Source organism: Scyliorhinus torazame, chromosome 4, assembly GCF_047496885.1.
Source record: "Scyliorhinus torazame isolate Kashiwa2021f chromosome 4, sScyTor2.1, whole genome shotgun sequence".
Taxonomy (NCBI): Eukaryota; Metazoa; Chordata; class Chondrichthyes; order Carcharhiniformes; family Scyliorhinidae; genus Scyliorhinus; species Scyliorhinus torazame.
The window spans coordinates 200,422,896-200,438,910 of NC_092710.1; the positions used below are offsets into that span (position 1 = coordinate 200,422,896).

Below are 16,015 nucleotides of genomic sequence, written 5' to 3' on the forward strand. Positions count from 1 at the left end.
ATGACTCCAATATTTTACTTCCAAATAGGTTGAACAGTCTGAGAAAGAACCACAGATGAGTCTACCACCACTAGGTTCCCATGAGTACCTCTGGTACATCATTCAGCATTTACAACAAATTTTAAGTGTTTAAAATAAATTCACACAATAGATTAATTACATTTGTAGTAATGAAACTAATGAAAAATGAACTGTCTCCAGGAAAAGACTGAATGAAACATTGATGTATTGTATTTAGAATTAATAGATTGAAATTGTTTTAGTTATATTTATTCTTAAGTGTATGCCAGTAAGAATAAACTAATAAAATGTGTGGAGAGGAAAAGTTGAACTAGAATATTGAACCATTTTAATGTAAATAAGTCCACAAAACACTGTGGTTCAATTGAATAACAGAACATTTCAGTCAAAGCAAAACAAACTGGCAAACTTAACAAAGAAATTCATACCAACCAGTTTGAGTGAAAACTACAGAATGTTTAAAGCACAAATGAAGGGAAGTAGCTGCAGATGCACAGTACATTAGGAATTAAACTGCCTAGATTAAACAAGCTACTATCAAACAATTACAAGACATATATATCACCCAATGAAGGAAAACAAGAGAAACATGGACATGAAAAAATAAAAAATAGTGCCAAAGCTGGAAATCGGAAATAAAAATGAGAGAATAACAGGTGCACCAAGAATAGCTATGGTCATGTCCAGCCTACCAGATGTACTACCTGCACCTGCTGCATACACAAGGACAAACCCAGTCAGAAATGTGTCATTTGAAACACTGTTGCAGTCCTAGATGTGTCAAACACCAAAGTCTTTTAAGGTATATTTGTAGTGCAGATTGTACATAAAATTACACAGCTGCAATAGCCATGACATGCCACAACAGCACAAAACCATTTATGGAAGGCAAGAAGAATAGGTGTCAGCCAGACACCTCTTGTTTCCAAGTCTACATAAATGTCAGTGAATCCTATAATTTGTTTGAAAATAACATAAATGTTAAGACCACTGAAAAAAACAAACGCTGGACATAATACAGACATTTCATCAACATCCAGGACAAGAAATTATAGGTTAATGCATTGGATAAAGACTCATTGACATTCTTGTTCTCGTGAAGGATCTTTATCCAGAGCTTTAAATTCTTCAAATTCATGTTTTTCTTTTAAATGGAGGGTAAACTGATTTGGAACAAAACCATTCTAACAGTGGATTTGCAGCTATAAATGGCAGGATACTGAGAATAACACTGTTGAATTACAAAACTAACTTAAATAGATAATTTATACATACAGAGAACACTATCCGATTGCCCTTCTGTTCAGGTAATGTGGTAAAGTATGTTTCCCATTGGTATCCACTTTGACAAGCATTCACCTAGAAACAATACAAGGCACATATATAAATTAGCACCTTTTGAAAGCAGATTAATACCTCCAAATTCCACTTTTGTCACATACAATTACATTAATCAAGGTCAAAATTATATTTGAAGTTCCAAGATTTCTCTTTTTTGAAGCATTTATTCTTGGGCAACAATGGCAAGCCTGCTTTAATGAACCTTCCTTGGTTGCCCTAAAGGCATTAAGAATCATCCATATAGGATGGAACTGCAATCATATGCTGACCAGACCAAGTAAAGAACACTGGCAAACTAGTTGAGTGAGCTTTTTACAAGAATATGTCAAATTTCAGTCATGTTTCGACTACTAGCACACAAGATTCACAAACTGATAACTGAATTCAAGGTCATAATTTCAAATTTATGGGATTTGAGCTCAATGTCCAGCACTATAATCCCTGAAATACCATCGGTAGGCAAAGTCTAACCTCCAGGCATGTTAAACTTTCAAGTTTCAACTCCTCTGACTCAGTGGTTAAATGCACAGCTCGGTGTAGTACTAAAACATTCAGAGTACAAAGGTTCCAGGTTTGATCTCTATGCTATGTTAGCTTAGCTGATCTCACTTGAATAGTAGTATGTGAGTACTGAATGAGCCAATGAAGACAGGATCAGGCTCCCCTGTTATGTAAACCTGCTAAAGTCACGAATTAGACTTAAAAATAAAGAATGCCCACTTGAACAAGGACTGCCAGCACTCAAATCACTCACTGCACATCATCAGCAATTGTCAGGGAAAGAAGCGGGAAAACAATATCTTGAACATTGCTGTCATTCTGCATCTCATTTTTATATCAATAATACATATAAACTTTAAACCAATCTTCCACTCAATCAAAACAACACTCAGACTTGGCTCCAACTCTGATTGTTCCACACTATGACATAATAGTGACATAATAATTTCACGAGACAAAGATCTCCACCCACAGGATAAAACCTAGGCTCTGCAGTGGAGTAACAAAATAAAATAATTTTATAACATCTGGTCAACTCACCTTAAACACAAAAATGGTGGTCAGATTGAAAAATTGTTTCAGTTTCAGAGCGGGACAGGTTTTTGTTGATTTTCTATTTCTAACTTCTCCCCGATGTTTGATTCTTCAACCACAGAACCAATCCAACCAGAATAGATATTCCTACAGCACTTCAAGATCACTTTAAGGATCATACTATTGAATGCACACATGGCATGTTTGGAATGTTTTCTGGGCAAAAAATGTTCCCAAAAATGTACAGCAGCATCAAACTGCTCCATGAGGACTCAAATCTAGTTCTGACAACAAATCCCACCTATAATGTTAAACAATTTTCTTTTTTAAATGCTGAAAATGCATTTGCGTTTTAGTATTTGCTGCTTTTGATTAATATTTACAGCTTTTCTGAATGTTTTGAACCTGTTTATCCAAGATGTACAAAGTCAGCAACTAAAAATTGTTAAGTCACACAAGTAATTCCATCATGCTGATGTGAAATCCCAACCTGGCTCTCAAATGTCAAAGTAACAAGGTTGCAGAGTCTGATGTTTCAGAGGCAAGCATACATAGGAAACATTATATCATTTGTTTTGGTAACTCGGATCCTGATTCTGCTTTCCCTGTCTTAGAACTAACAGTGTTTGAGTGGTAATAATGAAACATTCAAGCCGGTCCTTCCTTTCTGCAGGCAGAAAGTGACTAAAAATCCTGAGGGAAACCTATTTATAGATACAAAAATAAATCCACATTCAAAGTCCACTCTCTCTCAAGAACTTTTAAACATGTCATAAATTTGACTTAAAAACATCCCCATAGAGTGTAACAATTCTCCATAAATCTTTTGTGTCGGCAGTAAAGGTCAGTTTATGCATGCCTGCATCTTTTATCTTAATCTGCCAAACAAGATTGTTTTGCCTGCTACATTTTTAGGGTAGAATGTTGGTTCACAGACTTCAGCAAGAAATGTATTTCACTGTATTTCTGATTCAGGAGCAGACCATTGAGTGCTGTTTCCAATATGCTTCTCAGATACAGTATTACAATGTGAATTAACATTCAACATCAATTATGTTGCTTGTTACAATTTAACAGAAATCACTTTTAAAACTATGCAATATACAAATAAAAATGGCCACAACATGTGATCTAGTCATGCTACTTTCAATGGACTTGAACTTAAATCATGAACATATAAACATACAAAGTTGATGAACAATAAAACACCACCATCAAGTCTGCCCATGGAACATGATGGTTGGAGCATCATGACTAGGCACTCCCCTGCCCACATAGGCATGAGACCTCCTGGGAGATATGACTGATATATGACTAATAATGAACGATTGTGGTATTTGTTATCTTCCTCCGCTTATGAAATGCGACCTTGGTGTCACCTAACCATTTCTTTCTTATTTAACCAATTTTTCTTTCAACTTTAGTGGCCATTGGAACTTCAGCTTAGTTTTACAACAAAAAGAAAAATCACTCTGCAGTTAGCGAAAGTTCATTTCTTGCTCACAGGAAAATTTGACTAATTTGCTCGAGTTCTTTGAAGATGTAACAAGCCAAGTGAATAATGGGGATCCTGTAGATATATAGGGCGCGATTCAACTTAAAGGGAACAAAGTCCCATAGCGAGCATGCTTAACCACTTGTTTCCTGGCGCAGGCAGCATAGCCCTGTTTTGTGCACTAAGGCACTGCGATCGTTGGAACTCCTCAGTGCAGCGAGTGATCGGAATGCCATTTTTAAATCGTGTCCTGATCTCCGAGGTCCCCAACTCCCGGGTGTTGGTTAAGGGGGTTTTTCTGACTGGAAGCCTGCGTCCAGTGAGATCCTGCAGGGTCTCTGTTGGGGCCCTTGCAGTTTGTGGTTTATATAAATGATTTAGACTTGGATGTAAGGTGGCACAGTAGCTCAGTGGTTAGTTAGTACTGTTGTTTTGCAGAGTCTTTCGAACCCCAAGTTCGATTCCCGGCTTGGGTCACTGTCTGTGCGGAGTCTGCATGTTCTCTCCATGTCTGCTTGGGTTTCTCCGGGTGCTCCGGTTTCCTCCCTCTGGTCCTGAAAGACGTGCTGTTAGGTAATTTGGACATTCTGAATTCTCCCTCAATGTATCAGAGTGTGGCGACTAGGGGCTTTTCACAGTAACTTCATTGCAGTGTTAATGTAAGCCTACTTGTGACAAGAAAGATTATTAGATTATTATTACGTTTAAGGGGGAGATAGATAGATTTTTAATTAATAATGGGTTGAAAGGTTACGGAGAACAGGCAGGACAATGGAAATGAGACCATGATGAAATCAACCATGATCGTATTGAATAGTGGAGCAGGCTCGAGAGGCTAAATTGCCTACGTCTCACAGTTCTTATGTTCGAAAAATAACTATTCTGCCAAATTCCACCTTCCTGCGGGCAACAGCATCTCGAGCACAAATCTGGTATTCTTGATTAATAAGGCAATCAGGGGTTATGGGGAAAATGCAGGAGAATAGGAATGAGGAACATATCAGCCATGGGCAAATGGCGGAGCAGACTCGATGGGCCGAACGGCCTAATTCTGCTCCTATAGTTTATGGTCATGGTTCCTCAAAATTTCAGATGTTCTAGTCTAAATCATATCATAGAATTTTTATCATAGAATTTGCAATGCAGGAGGCCATTCGGCCCATCGAGTCTGCACCAGCTCTTTGAAAGAGCACCCTTCCCAAGCAATTTTAGACACTAAGGGCAATTTAGCATGGCCAATTCACCTAACCTGCACATCTTTGGACTGTGGGAGGAAACACAAGCACCCGGAGGAAACCCACGCACACACAGGGAGAACGTGCAGACTCCGCACAGACAGTGACCCAAGCCAGGAATCGAACCTGGGATCCTGGAGCTGTGAAGCAATTGTGCTAACCACCATGCTCACCATCAGCCAACATCACATCAAAGACTTTCTAATAGGATTAAACAGCCGAGTAAAAAAAAATTGATTATGGTAACATCCCCTCTCCAGATATGTTTTCCCCTTCCCTGGTCCGACTGGTCAACATCAAGTAACCTAAAACAAAAAGTTGCATTTATATTTCAGCTTGAATATAGTAAAAATAAGGAGCTTCACAGAAATGTTATCAAACAAAATTTGGTAAAAAGCCAAATAAAGAGATATCAAAACTGCTGGTCAAATATTTGGCCAAAGAGGTAAACTTTAGAGAATTACTTAAAGGAGGAGAGAAAGATAGAGAGGCAAAGGAGACAATGAGGGTAGGATATCTGGAGCTTAGGGTCGAGGCAGCTGAATGCATGCCTGCCAATGGTGGAGAGATAAAGGGCGGGATTCTCCAATCCCGCGGCAGAGTGTCCACGCCGTTGTAAACGCCGTCGCGTTTTACGACGGCGTGAACGGGCCGTTCCCACAACTAATTATGACCCCTCCAGGGAGCCAGCACGGCACTGGAGTGGTTCGCACCGTTCCAGCTGCAGATCCCGGCACAAACTGTGCGCTACGGGATCCGCGCATGCGCAGTTGCGCCACGCCAAAGAGGACATGTGCCGTGGCACCGGTGCCAACGCACGTATGCGCAGTGGCCTCCTTCAACACGCCGGCTCCGACGCAACATGGGGCAGGACTGTCGAGGCCGGCACATAGGAAAGGAGGCCCCCAGACACAGAGGCCGGCCCGCTGATCAGTGGGCCCCGATCGCGGGCCAGGTCACATCGGAGGCCCTGCCAGAGTCGGACAACACCCTCCCCCTCCAAAGGCTGCCACCCGGCCCTTACACACCAAGGTCCCGTCGGCCCAGAGCAGGTTAGAACGGCGCCAGCAGGACTCGGCTCTTTTCTTACGGCCGCTCGGCCCATTCGGGCCGGAGAATCAGCGGCCGGGCCGCATAGAGCGGCCCGCGACCGGTGCCGCGCCAACCACGCTGGCGCCAATTCTTCGCTCTGCGGAGAATCACGTGTCGGGGTGGCGTGGCTCAATTCGCATGGCCGTCCGGTGATTCTCCGATCCGGCGCAGGGTCGGAGAATTACGCCCAAAATCTGGAGATGGCAGGAGGCCAGAACTGAAGGAGCCCAAAGAACCTGGGGTGCTGTAGCATTTTAAGGAGGTAGGAAATGAAATGTGTGCAGGGGTGATAGCTGAACAAAATTTGATACCAGATAAGAAATGGGCAGCAGAATTTCGAATGAGCTCAAGTTTCTGAAGGGCCGAAAGTGGGAGGCTGCCCAGGAGAGTATTGAAATAGTCAGTCTGGAGGTAGAAAATATATGGATGAGGGTTTGAGCAGCAGATGATCTGACCCAGGGGTAAATAATCCAATTTTATTTTGACTAGGCAAAGTTACGCTGAGTCATCCTTATGAGATCAGGAGGATCATTAACTTTCTGTGTGTAATATGGTAATTACGGTTCTATTTATGAATGCTGGTACTTTGAAAGCAAGACCAGCAGAAGAATGATATTACACTTAACAAGGAAAAAGAATACTTCCTTTAATCTCAAGCCCCATTAGAAGATGCACCTTCCTGCTATAAGGGACTTAAATACTGCTAAAATGTTGCGAATACGTAGCAATGCCTGGAACGTAAGAAACCATTTAACCTCTGCGGGAGCAATCCTAAAAGTCTCCACTAGTGATAATTTATTGGACACAGTGGGAGCAATCTAACCAACTTTGTTTTAAATGTGGTAGTGGCGGGAATCACCGGGTGTTTCCCGACAGCTGTCCCGGTGAGGACGTCACCAATATCTAACGTTAATTAGGGCATTTCATTTTTTTTAAATTTTAATATAAATTTAAAGTACCTAATTATTTTTTTTCCAATTAAGGGGCAATTTAGCATGGCCAATCCACATAACCTGCACATCTTTGGACTGGAAGGAAACCGGTGCACCCGGAGGAAACCCACGCAGACACGGGGAGAATGTGCAGATTCCACATAGTCAGTGACCCAAGCCGGGAATCGAACCTGAGACCCTGGAGCTGTGAAGCAACTGTGCTAACCACTTGTGCCACCGTGCTGCGGTAGCACAATTAAATAGTACATGTGATATCAATCTCAAAAATCTTTTGCCAAGGTGTCAAAAACTGGCTTATAATGGCACCTTATTAAATGTGGGAATATAGCTTGAGTTCTGATGTTTTCTTTCCTGCTAACTGAAAATCTTTAATAACAATGCTCCCATATACATTGATAGGGCAAGATAAGGTTTTTTTATTTAAAACATTTTTTCCGAAGAAGCAGCAGGTTTTTAGTTTCCAGTTTACATTTCTGACATTTTCCAGACAGCCCACTCCAGATCGGGCTCTGAACAGAGTAAACACCAGAGCTCAAAAAATACATTTTGATTACAACCATCCCTCACAAAACAAAGGTGAAACATTTTTTTTAATCTTAAATAGTCATAATACCACTTAATTAATGGCTTTAATTAATTTTTGTGATGCGCAACACTTCACCTTTCAGCAACTGCACAACTAGCCTGCCACCAAGCATCTGCTAAAACAGCCCTGAAGTCAACTCTTGGAGATGGAGGGGGAACAACTCTCCCTCAGGTCCTTCCTTGGCCACATCTGAATGAGGCACTCCAGGTGGGGTCTAACCAGCGCTAATAAACTTTGCCTTCCAGCCCTTTTGAAATAAAGGCCAACGTTCCATTAGATTTGGGGTTTTTTTTGTGGTGAATGAGTTCTGCAATTGGACCCCTAAATCCCTCTCTGTTGATCCACAGTTCTTAGCTTCCCTCATCACTTAGAAAATACTTTGATACATCTTTTATGTTCAAAGTGGGTAACCTCACATTTTTGTCATGTTGAATTCCATCTGCCACAGTTTTACCTATGCACTTAACCCATCAGTGTTCCCTGCAACTTTCAGCCTCCACATATACTTCCTCAAATAAAAACTGAGGTCATGGGGTGGGGGGGAACCTCCGGTCCTGCAGCTGCACGTTTCTCGAAGGAGAGGCACTCGCTGGAAATGGGAATCTCTACTCCTAATGGATTTCACATTGAAGCCACCCCATGGAGCTGAGAAACCCGTGGGTGGGGGTGCACTGCCAGCAGGAAAAGAGAATCCCAATGGCCGGAGAATTCCGGCCTCTATATCTCTCTATAAAAGGTATTTCTTTACCCAAGTCATTTACAAATATAGTAAAACACCATGACCTTTGTACAGGTCCCAGGAGGACACCAGTCACATGCTGCCAATTTGAATACACACCCATTATCCCTGCTTTTTTACTGTCAGCTCTGAAGCAATTCTTTATACACGTGAAAAGGTTGCCTCAGATTTCATGCACACTCATTTTTGTTAACAGCCTCTTAAGTGAACTATTATCAAATGCCTCAAAGTCTATATAAATAATTCCATAGACACTCACTTATCTACCAGGTTAGTTATCTTCGCAAAAATAAAATCAAGATTTGTTCAATAACACTTGCCTTTTACAAATTCATACTCAAATTCCAAATGCTCAGACACTATTCCGAATGGAAGATTTTAGTAACTTCTCCAAAATTAATGCAAAACGAATAGAACCATCGAAAGGTTACAAACAGAAAGAGGCCATTCAGCCCATTGTGTCTGGGCCGGCCAAGAAGGAGAAATAACATAAACCACCTGCTCATTTTAATCCCACTTTCCAGCATGTGATATGGAGCCTTGCAGGTTACACCACTTAAGTGTGGATTCCAGATACCGTGTAAGTGAGTTGAGCGTTTCAGCCTCAACCAGCAATTTAAGCAGTGAATTTCAGACGCACAACATCCTCTGGGTGAAAAGGTTGTTCCTCATATCTCTTCTAATCCTTCTACCATGGAATCACAAAACAATAGTGCAGAAGAGGCCCTTCGGCCCATCGAGTCTGCACCGACGCATGAAAAACACCAGACCGGTCTACCTAATCCCATTTGCCAGCACTTGGCCGCCTTGAATGTTATGACATGCCAAGTGCTCATCATCCAGGTACTTTATAAACGATGTGAGGCAACCTGCCTCTACCACCCTCCCAGGCAGTGCATTTCAGACTGTCACCACCCTCAAAAGATTTTCCTCAAATACCCCTTAAACCTCCTACCCCTCACCTTGAATTTGTGTCCCCTCGTAACTGACCCTTCAACTAACGGGGAATAGCTGCCCCCTATCCACCCTGTCCATGCCTCTCATAATCTTGTACACCTTGATCAGGTCACCCCTCAGTCTTTTCTGCGCCAGCAAAAATAACCCAACCCTTTCCAACCTCCCTTCATAACTTCATTCCAGGCAACATCCTGGTGAATTGCCGCTGCACCCCCTCCAATGCAATCACACCCTTCCGATGAACTCACCAAAGTTCTATACCACTCCAACATGACCTCCCTGCTTTAGTAACCTATGCCTGGATTGATATAGGCAAGTATGTTTTCCACCACCCTATTAACCTGCCCTTCTGCCTTCAGAGATCTATGGACAAACACGCCAAGATCCCTTTGTTACTCGGAACTTCCCAGTGTCAGGCTATTCATTGAATAAACCAATCAGCTAAAATTCATGCCCCCTGTAATTGCCCCCTCAGCTAGGGAAACAAATCTTTCCTATCTACCCCGTCTAGGCCCCGCATAGTTTTGTCAATTAGGTCACATCTCAGCCTCCTCTGTTCTTTGGAAAACAACGCGAACCTATCCAATCTTTCCTCATAGCTACAATTTTCAAGCCCAGGCATCAATGTTGCAAATTTCTTCTGCACTCCCTCCAGAGCAATTATGGCCTTATCATGTGACAACCAGAACTGTACACAAAAAAAAAACAGTGGAGGCCTAACCATAAGGCTTTAAGATATAGGAGCAGAATTAGGCCATTTAGCCCATCGAGTCTGCTCCGCCATTCGATCATGGCTGATATGTTTCTCATCCCCATTTTCCTGTCCTCTCCCTGCAACTCCTGATCCCCTTACCAATTGAGAACACCAGATTTGTGCTTGAGGTTCCGTTATCTATAGGGCTACAGATCAAGAATTGGAAGGTGGAATTAGACAGAATAGGTCGTTCTTAGAACATAAGAACTCGGAGCAGAAGTAGGCAATTTAGCCTTTCTAGCCTGCTCTGCCATTCAATACAATCATGGCTTGGGGGTAGTTAGGCTGGTCCTTGTGGGAGTGGAGCTGGTTTTCTTGCACTATAATTACTGTTTTTTGCACAGTTTTATATTATTGTTGTTTATTGTGCCAGAAATGTCTTAATAAAATTGTTTATCAAAAAAAAATACAATCATGGCTGATCTCATCATGGCCTCATCTCCACTGTCCTGCCCGTTCTCCATAACCCTTCAACACATTACTAATTAAAAATCTGTCCAACTCTTCCTTAAATTTACTCATTGTCCCTGCATCCACCACACTCTGGGGTAGCAAAAAATTCTACAAATGCACAACCCTTTGGGAGAAGTAGTTTCTCCTCATCTCGGTTTTAAATTTGCTGCCCCTTATCCTGAAACTATGATGTCTCATTCTAGAATGCCCCACAAGAGGAAGCATCCATTCCACGTCTACTTTATCCATACCTTTTATCATCTTGTAAACCTCAATTTGATCTCCCCTCACTCTTCTAAACACAAGAGAGTATTGGCCTAAACTGCTCCAAATCCCTTTACAAAACAAATCCCTCATATCTAGAATCAATCTAGTGAACCTCCTCAGAACTGCCTCCAATGCCACCACAACTTTCCCCAAATAAGGGGAACAAAAGTATGCACAATACTCCAGGTGCAGCCTCACCAATGCCTTGTATAGTTGCAACAATGCTTCCTTACCTTTATACTCTATTCCTTTAGCTATAAATGCCAACATTCCATTTCCTTCCTTTATTACGTGCTGTACCTGCATGCTAGTTTTCAGAGACTCATGGACAAGGACGCCCAGTTCCCTCTTTTTTTCTAATTCATTTATGGGATGGGGGCATCGCATTTATTGCCCATTCCTAGATGCCCTTCAGAAGGTGGTGGTGAATTGCCTTCTTGAACCGCTGCAGTCCATCAGGTGTAGGTACACCTACTGTGCATTCTTCTACACTCTGGCAAATATAATCTTAATGGACTCAATCTCTCCTCATACATCAGTTTTGCCATCCTTTCCCTGCACTCCCTCCATAGCAAGAACATTCTTCCTCAGATAAGTAGACCAAAACTGCACACAATATTCCAGGTGTGGCCTCACCAAGGTTCTGTATAACTGCAGCAAGACATCCCTGCTCCTGTACTTGAAGCTCTTCCTAAGAAAGCCACTGTACCATTTGTCTTCTTCACCGCCTGCTGCACCTGCATGCTTATTTTCAGCAACTGGTGGACAAAGACACCTAGATCTTGCTGCACATTCTATATATATATTCCCCATACACTACACCCAAGCTCATGAGCTTTAATTTTACATACAATCTCTTATATGGGGTCTCGTCAAAAGCTTGCTGAAAGTCCAAATAAACCACATCCGCTGGCACACTCCCATCTCCTCGACTAGTTACATCCTTGAAGAATTCCAGTAAACTTGTTAAGCATGATTTCCCTTTTCTCATTCTCCCCGTGTTTGCGAGGGTTTCGCCCCCACAACCCAAAGATGTGCAGGGTAGGTGGATTGGCCACGCTAAATTACATAGATTACATAGAACATACAGTGCAGAAGGAGGCCATTCGGCCCATCGAGTCTGCACCGACCCACATTAATCCCTCACTTCCACCTTATCCCCGCAACCCAATAACCCCTCCCAACCCAACCCTTATGGACACTACGGGTAATTTAGCATGGCCAATCCACCTAACCTGCACGTCTTTGGACTGTGGGAGGAAACCGGAGCACCCGGAGGAAACCCACGCGGACACGGGGAGAACGTGCAAACTCCGCACAGACAGTGACCCAGCGGGGAATCGAACCTGGGACCCTGGCGCTGTGAAGCCACAGTGCTAATCACTTGTGCTACCGTGCTGCCCCTTAATTGGAAAACAAATGAATTGAGGACTCTAAAAAAAATGTTTTAAATGATTTCCCTTTCATAAATCTATGCTGACTGTCTGATCCTGCTACTGTTTTCCAAGTGCTCCGCTATTACATCTTTGATCAGCGTCAGGCTGACTGGTCATAATTTCCTGTTTTATCTCTACCTTTTTAAATCCTTAGGAACTGTTCCAAAGTCTGCAGAATATTGGAAGATGACCACCAATGCATCTACTATTTCTAAGGCCACAGGTCCTAAGGATTTATCAGCCTTCAATCCCACCAACTTCCCAAACATAATTTCCCTACCATTACTGATTTCTTCCAGTTTCTCCTTCTCACTAAACTCTGTGCTCCCCACATTTCTGGGACTTCATTTGTGTCTTCCTTTGTCTATTCAATCATTTCTTTGTTCCCCATTATAAATTCCCCTGTTTCTGACTGTAAGGAACCTACATTTGTCTTTACCAATGTTTTTCACTTCACCTACCTATAGAAGCTTTTATAGTCCTTTATTATGTTCACCCGCAAGCCTACTCTCACACTCTATTCTCCCCTTCTTAATAATCCGTTTGACTCCTTTGCTGGATTCTAAATGTTCCCAATCCTCAGGTTTGCTGTTTTTTTCTGGCCAATTTGTATGCCTCTTCCTTGGATCTAATACTATCACAAATCTCCCTTGTAAGCCCTGGTTTTGGCCACCTTTCCCATTTTATTTTTGCACCAGCCAGGAATGAACAAATTGTTGCAGTTCACCCATTCGCTCTTTGAATGTTTGCCATTGCCCATCCACCATCATCCCTTTAAGTCACAATCCCCAATCCATTATAGCCAACTCATATCATCACAGTTTCCTTTATTTAGATTCAGGCTCCTAGACCCAAAATCAAATATGTCACTCTCCATCTTGAATTGTAGCGTATTATGTTCGCTCATCCCCAAAGGGTCTCGCACAACTAGATTGTAAATTATTCCTTTCTTGTTACACAGTACCCAGTCTAGGATGGCCTGTTCTCTAGTTGGTTCCTCAACGTAGCAGTCCAGAAAACCATCCCGTACACACTCCAGGAATTCCTCCTCAATGGTATTGTTACTAATTAGATTTGCCCACTTCATATGCAAATTAAAGTCACACATAATTACAGGTTTTCCTTTACCACATGCGTCTCTAATTTACTGTTTAATGTCATCCCCAACAGTGGGTCTTGTAGCCACCTGGGTTTGCCAACTCCCGACGTAAAATGGAGAACAGCAAAGGCTGCAGGGAAATTCAGCCAACACAGGCAGAAACTAGCAGGTGCAAGTTTACTGTGTATTAAACTCTGCAAAAGCCCAGACAGCATCGGTACAAGCAGCCATCTGCATAATAATGTAGCAGCCATCTACATACTAATGAGCGATCCCCAGGTACCATCGAAACATTTGGGATAAACAAAGCCAAGCCAGACTCCTCGGCGCCAGCAGGAGCCAACACGAAAGAGGTTAATGGACACCTCAAGACCGCCCATCGATCAGGGAACCGTTTCAGTATTGGAGAAATCGAACCAAGCGATTGGAACGAAGTCCAATCACTTGGAACCCGGTACAGGGTCCGCCCCGAAAGGCGGGAAGCCCCATGGGACTATAAAGTTCTAATTGTTCTTCTTGACCGGGTCACTCAGCAACGCGAACCAACCCTTGACAGTGACTGGTTCAGCTGCCGCCGAAAGCCAGTAAGTCTTAAGTCAACGCTCGCTACGAGGTAAGCGCTCCTAGCTACCAGTCCGTACCAACTTCGAATCCCGCAGACTCAGAACCCGAACGAAAGGCCATTTGTTCCCCTGACCTGGTGGGCCAGTCCGAAGCTAAGTATAGGCCTGTTAGTTGTAGAAGTAGCTTAGAAGTAGAATTTATGCATGAGTAGCGATTACTGTGTATAACAAATGTGCTTTGATTTGAATTTTACTAATTGGTGTATTGAGTTATTGATCATTGCTTGAACTTGAACTTCGTGGCGGTATCATAAAGGTATAGAGAGCAAAGGTAATAAAACAGAGCCAATTGAACCAACCAAAAGTTAGCAACAGTCTATGTACAACCCCCACTAATGTTTTATGCCCCTTAGAATTTCTCAGTTCTACCCATTCAGATTCAACATCGTCGGGAGCTAATATCCTTCCTCACTATTGCATTAATTTCCTCTTTAACCAGCAATGCAACCCCATTGCCTTTTCCTTCTTATTTGTCCTTCCTAAACACTGGTTACCCTGCAGCCATGTCTCTGTAATCAAAACCATTTACATCTACTTGTCCGATTGATTCATCTTTTTTTTTTCCAATTAAGGGGCAATTTAGTGTAATCAATCCACTTACCCTGCACATTTTTGGGTTGTCAGGGTGAGACCCTGTGCAGACAGGGGGAGAATATGTAATCCCCACATGGACAGTGACTTGTGGCTGGGGTCGAACCTGGCTCCTCAATGTCGTGAGGCAGCACTAACCATTGCACGACCGAGTCGTCTTTTCATCTACTTTATTGTGAATGCTGTGTGCATTAAGGCACAAAGCATTAAAGCGTGCCTTTTTAAACATTCCTTGTCCTGTTCCCATTATTTTTCATTCTGGTCCTGTTTGATTCTGGTCTTGATTTCTCTGCCTGTCACTTTTTTATTCCCCATTCTGACTTTTGCTCTTGTCCTTATTTCCTCCTCCCCTGTCTTCCCATCCGCCTGTTCAAATCCTACCAGCCACTTTTGCAAATACTCCCCCTAGGACATCCCTTGCACCTGCCCATGTGCAACCTGTTCAGTCCCACCTTCCCCAGAACCGGTCCCAATGTATCAGGAATCTGAAACTTACCCCCTCGCATCATCCATCATCTCTTCAACCACATAGTCATCTGATATTTCCTGCTATTTCTATTTTGACTAGCATATGGCACTGATAGTAATCCTGAGATCACTAACTTGGAGGACCGACTTTTCAACTTAATTCCTAACTCCCTATATTCTGCTTTTAAGACCTCATCCCTTTTTTTAAACCTAACGTCATTTGTACCAATGTGTTTGATGATCACTGGATGTTCACCACTTCCTTCATAATGTCCCACAGTCACTCTGAGACATCCTTGACGCGAGCGGCAAGGAGGCAACATACCATTCTGGAGTCTTGTTTGTGGCCACAGAAACACCTATCTATTCCCCTTACAATTGAGTCCCTGATAACTATTACATTCCCACACTTTTTACTCTGCCCCTGTGTAGGAGAGTCAACCATGGTGTAAAGAATTTGGCTGCTGCAGCTTTCCCCTGACTATTCCCCTCAACAGTATTCAATGTAGTATATCTGTTTTGGAGGGGAATGGCGACAAGGAGATTGCTGCATTGCCTGGCTCGTCCTCTTATTCTGCCTGATAGTCATACATTCCGTTCCTGCCTGTGGAGTTTTAGCCTGTGGTGTGACCACCTCTCTATACGTGCTATCCATGATAAACTCAGCTTCGCTGGTGCTCTGCAGTATCCCAGCCTCTAGAAAAGCTCCAAAACCTAAGCTTTCAGGAGCTGCAGCTGGAGACACTTCCTGCATACCACTGGAAATGTTTCCGGCTTCCCACATAGAGACGCACACCACGGCTTTGAGCTCTCCTGCCATGACTTACCTCATTCAATGAAATCTTTTGGAAGATATTTAAAATTAAACAA

At 42.7% G+C, this 16,015-nt stretch overlaps 1 protein-coding gene across 4 annotated transcripts in view; it reads right to left on the reverse strand.

Annotated features, from left to right (window-relative positions):
• LOC140410690 (intersectin-2-like) overlaps nucleotides 1–16,015 on the reverse strand; it is a 377,319-nt gene that overhangs the window by 331,211 nt on the left and 30,093 nt on the right. For all 4 annotated transcript variants that reach the window (XM_072499106.1, XM_072499104.1, XM_072499105.1 and 1 more), the window contains exon 2: nucleotides 1,297–1,380. The gene's annotated coding sequence lies outside the window, so the exon portion shown is untranslated. The remainder of the gene's footprint in view (nucleotides 1–1,296; nucleotides 1,381–16,015) is intronic.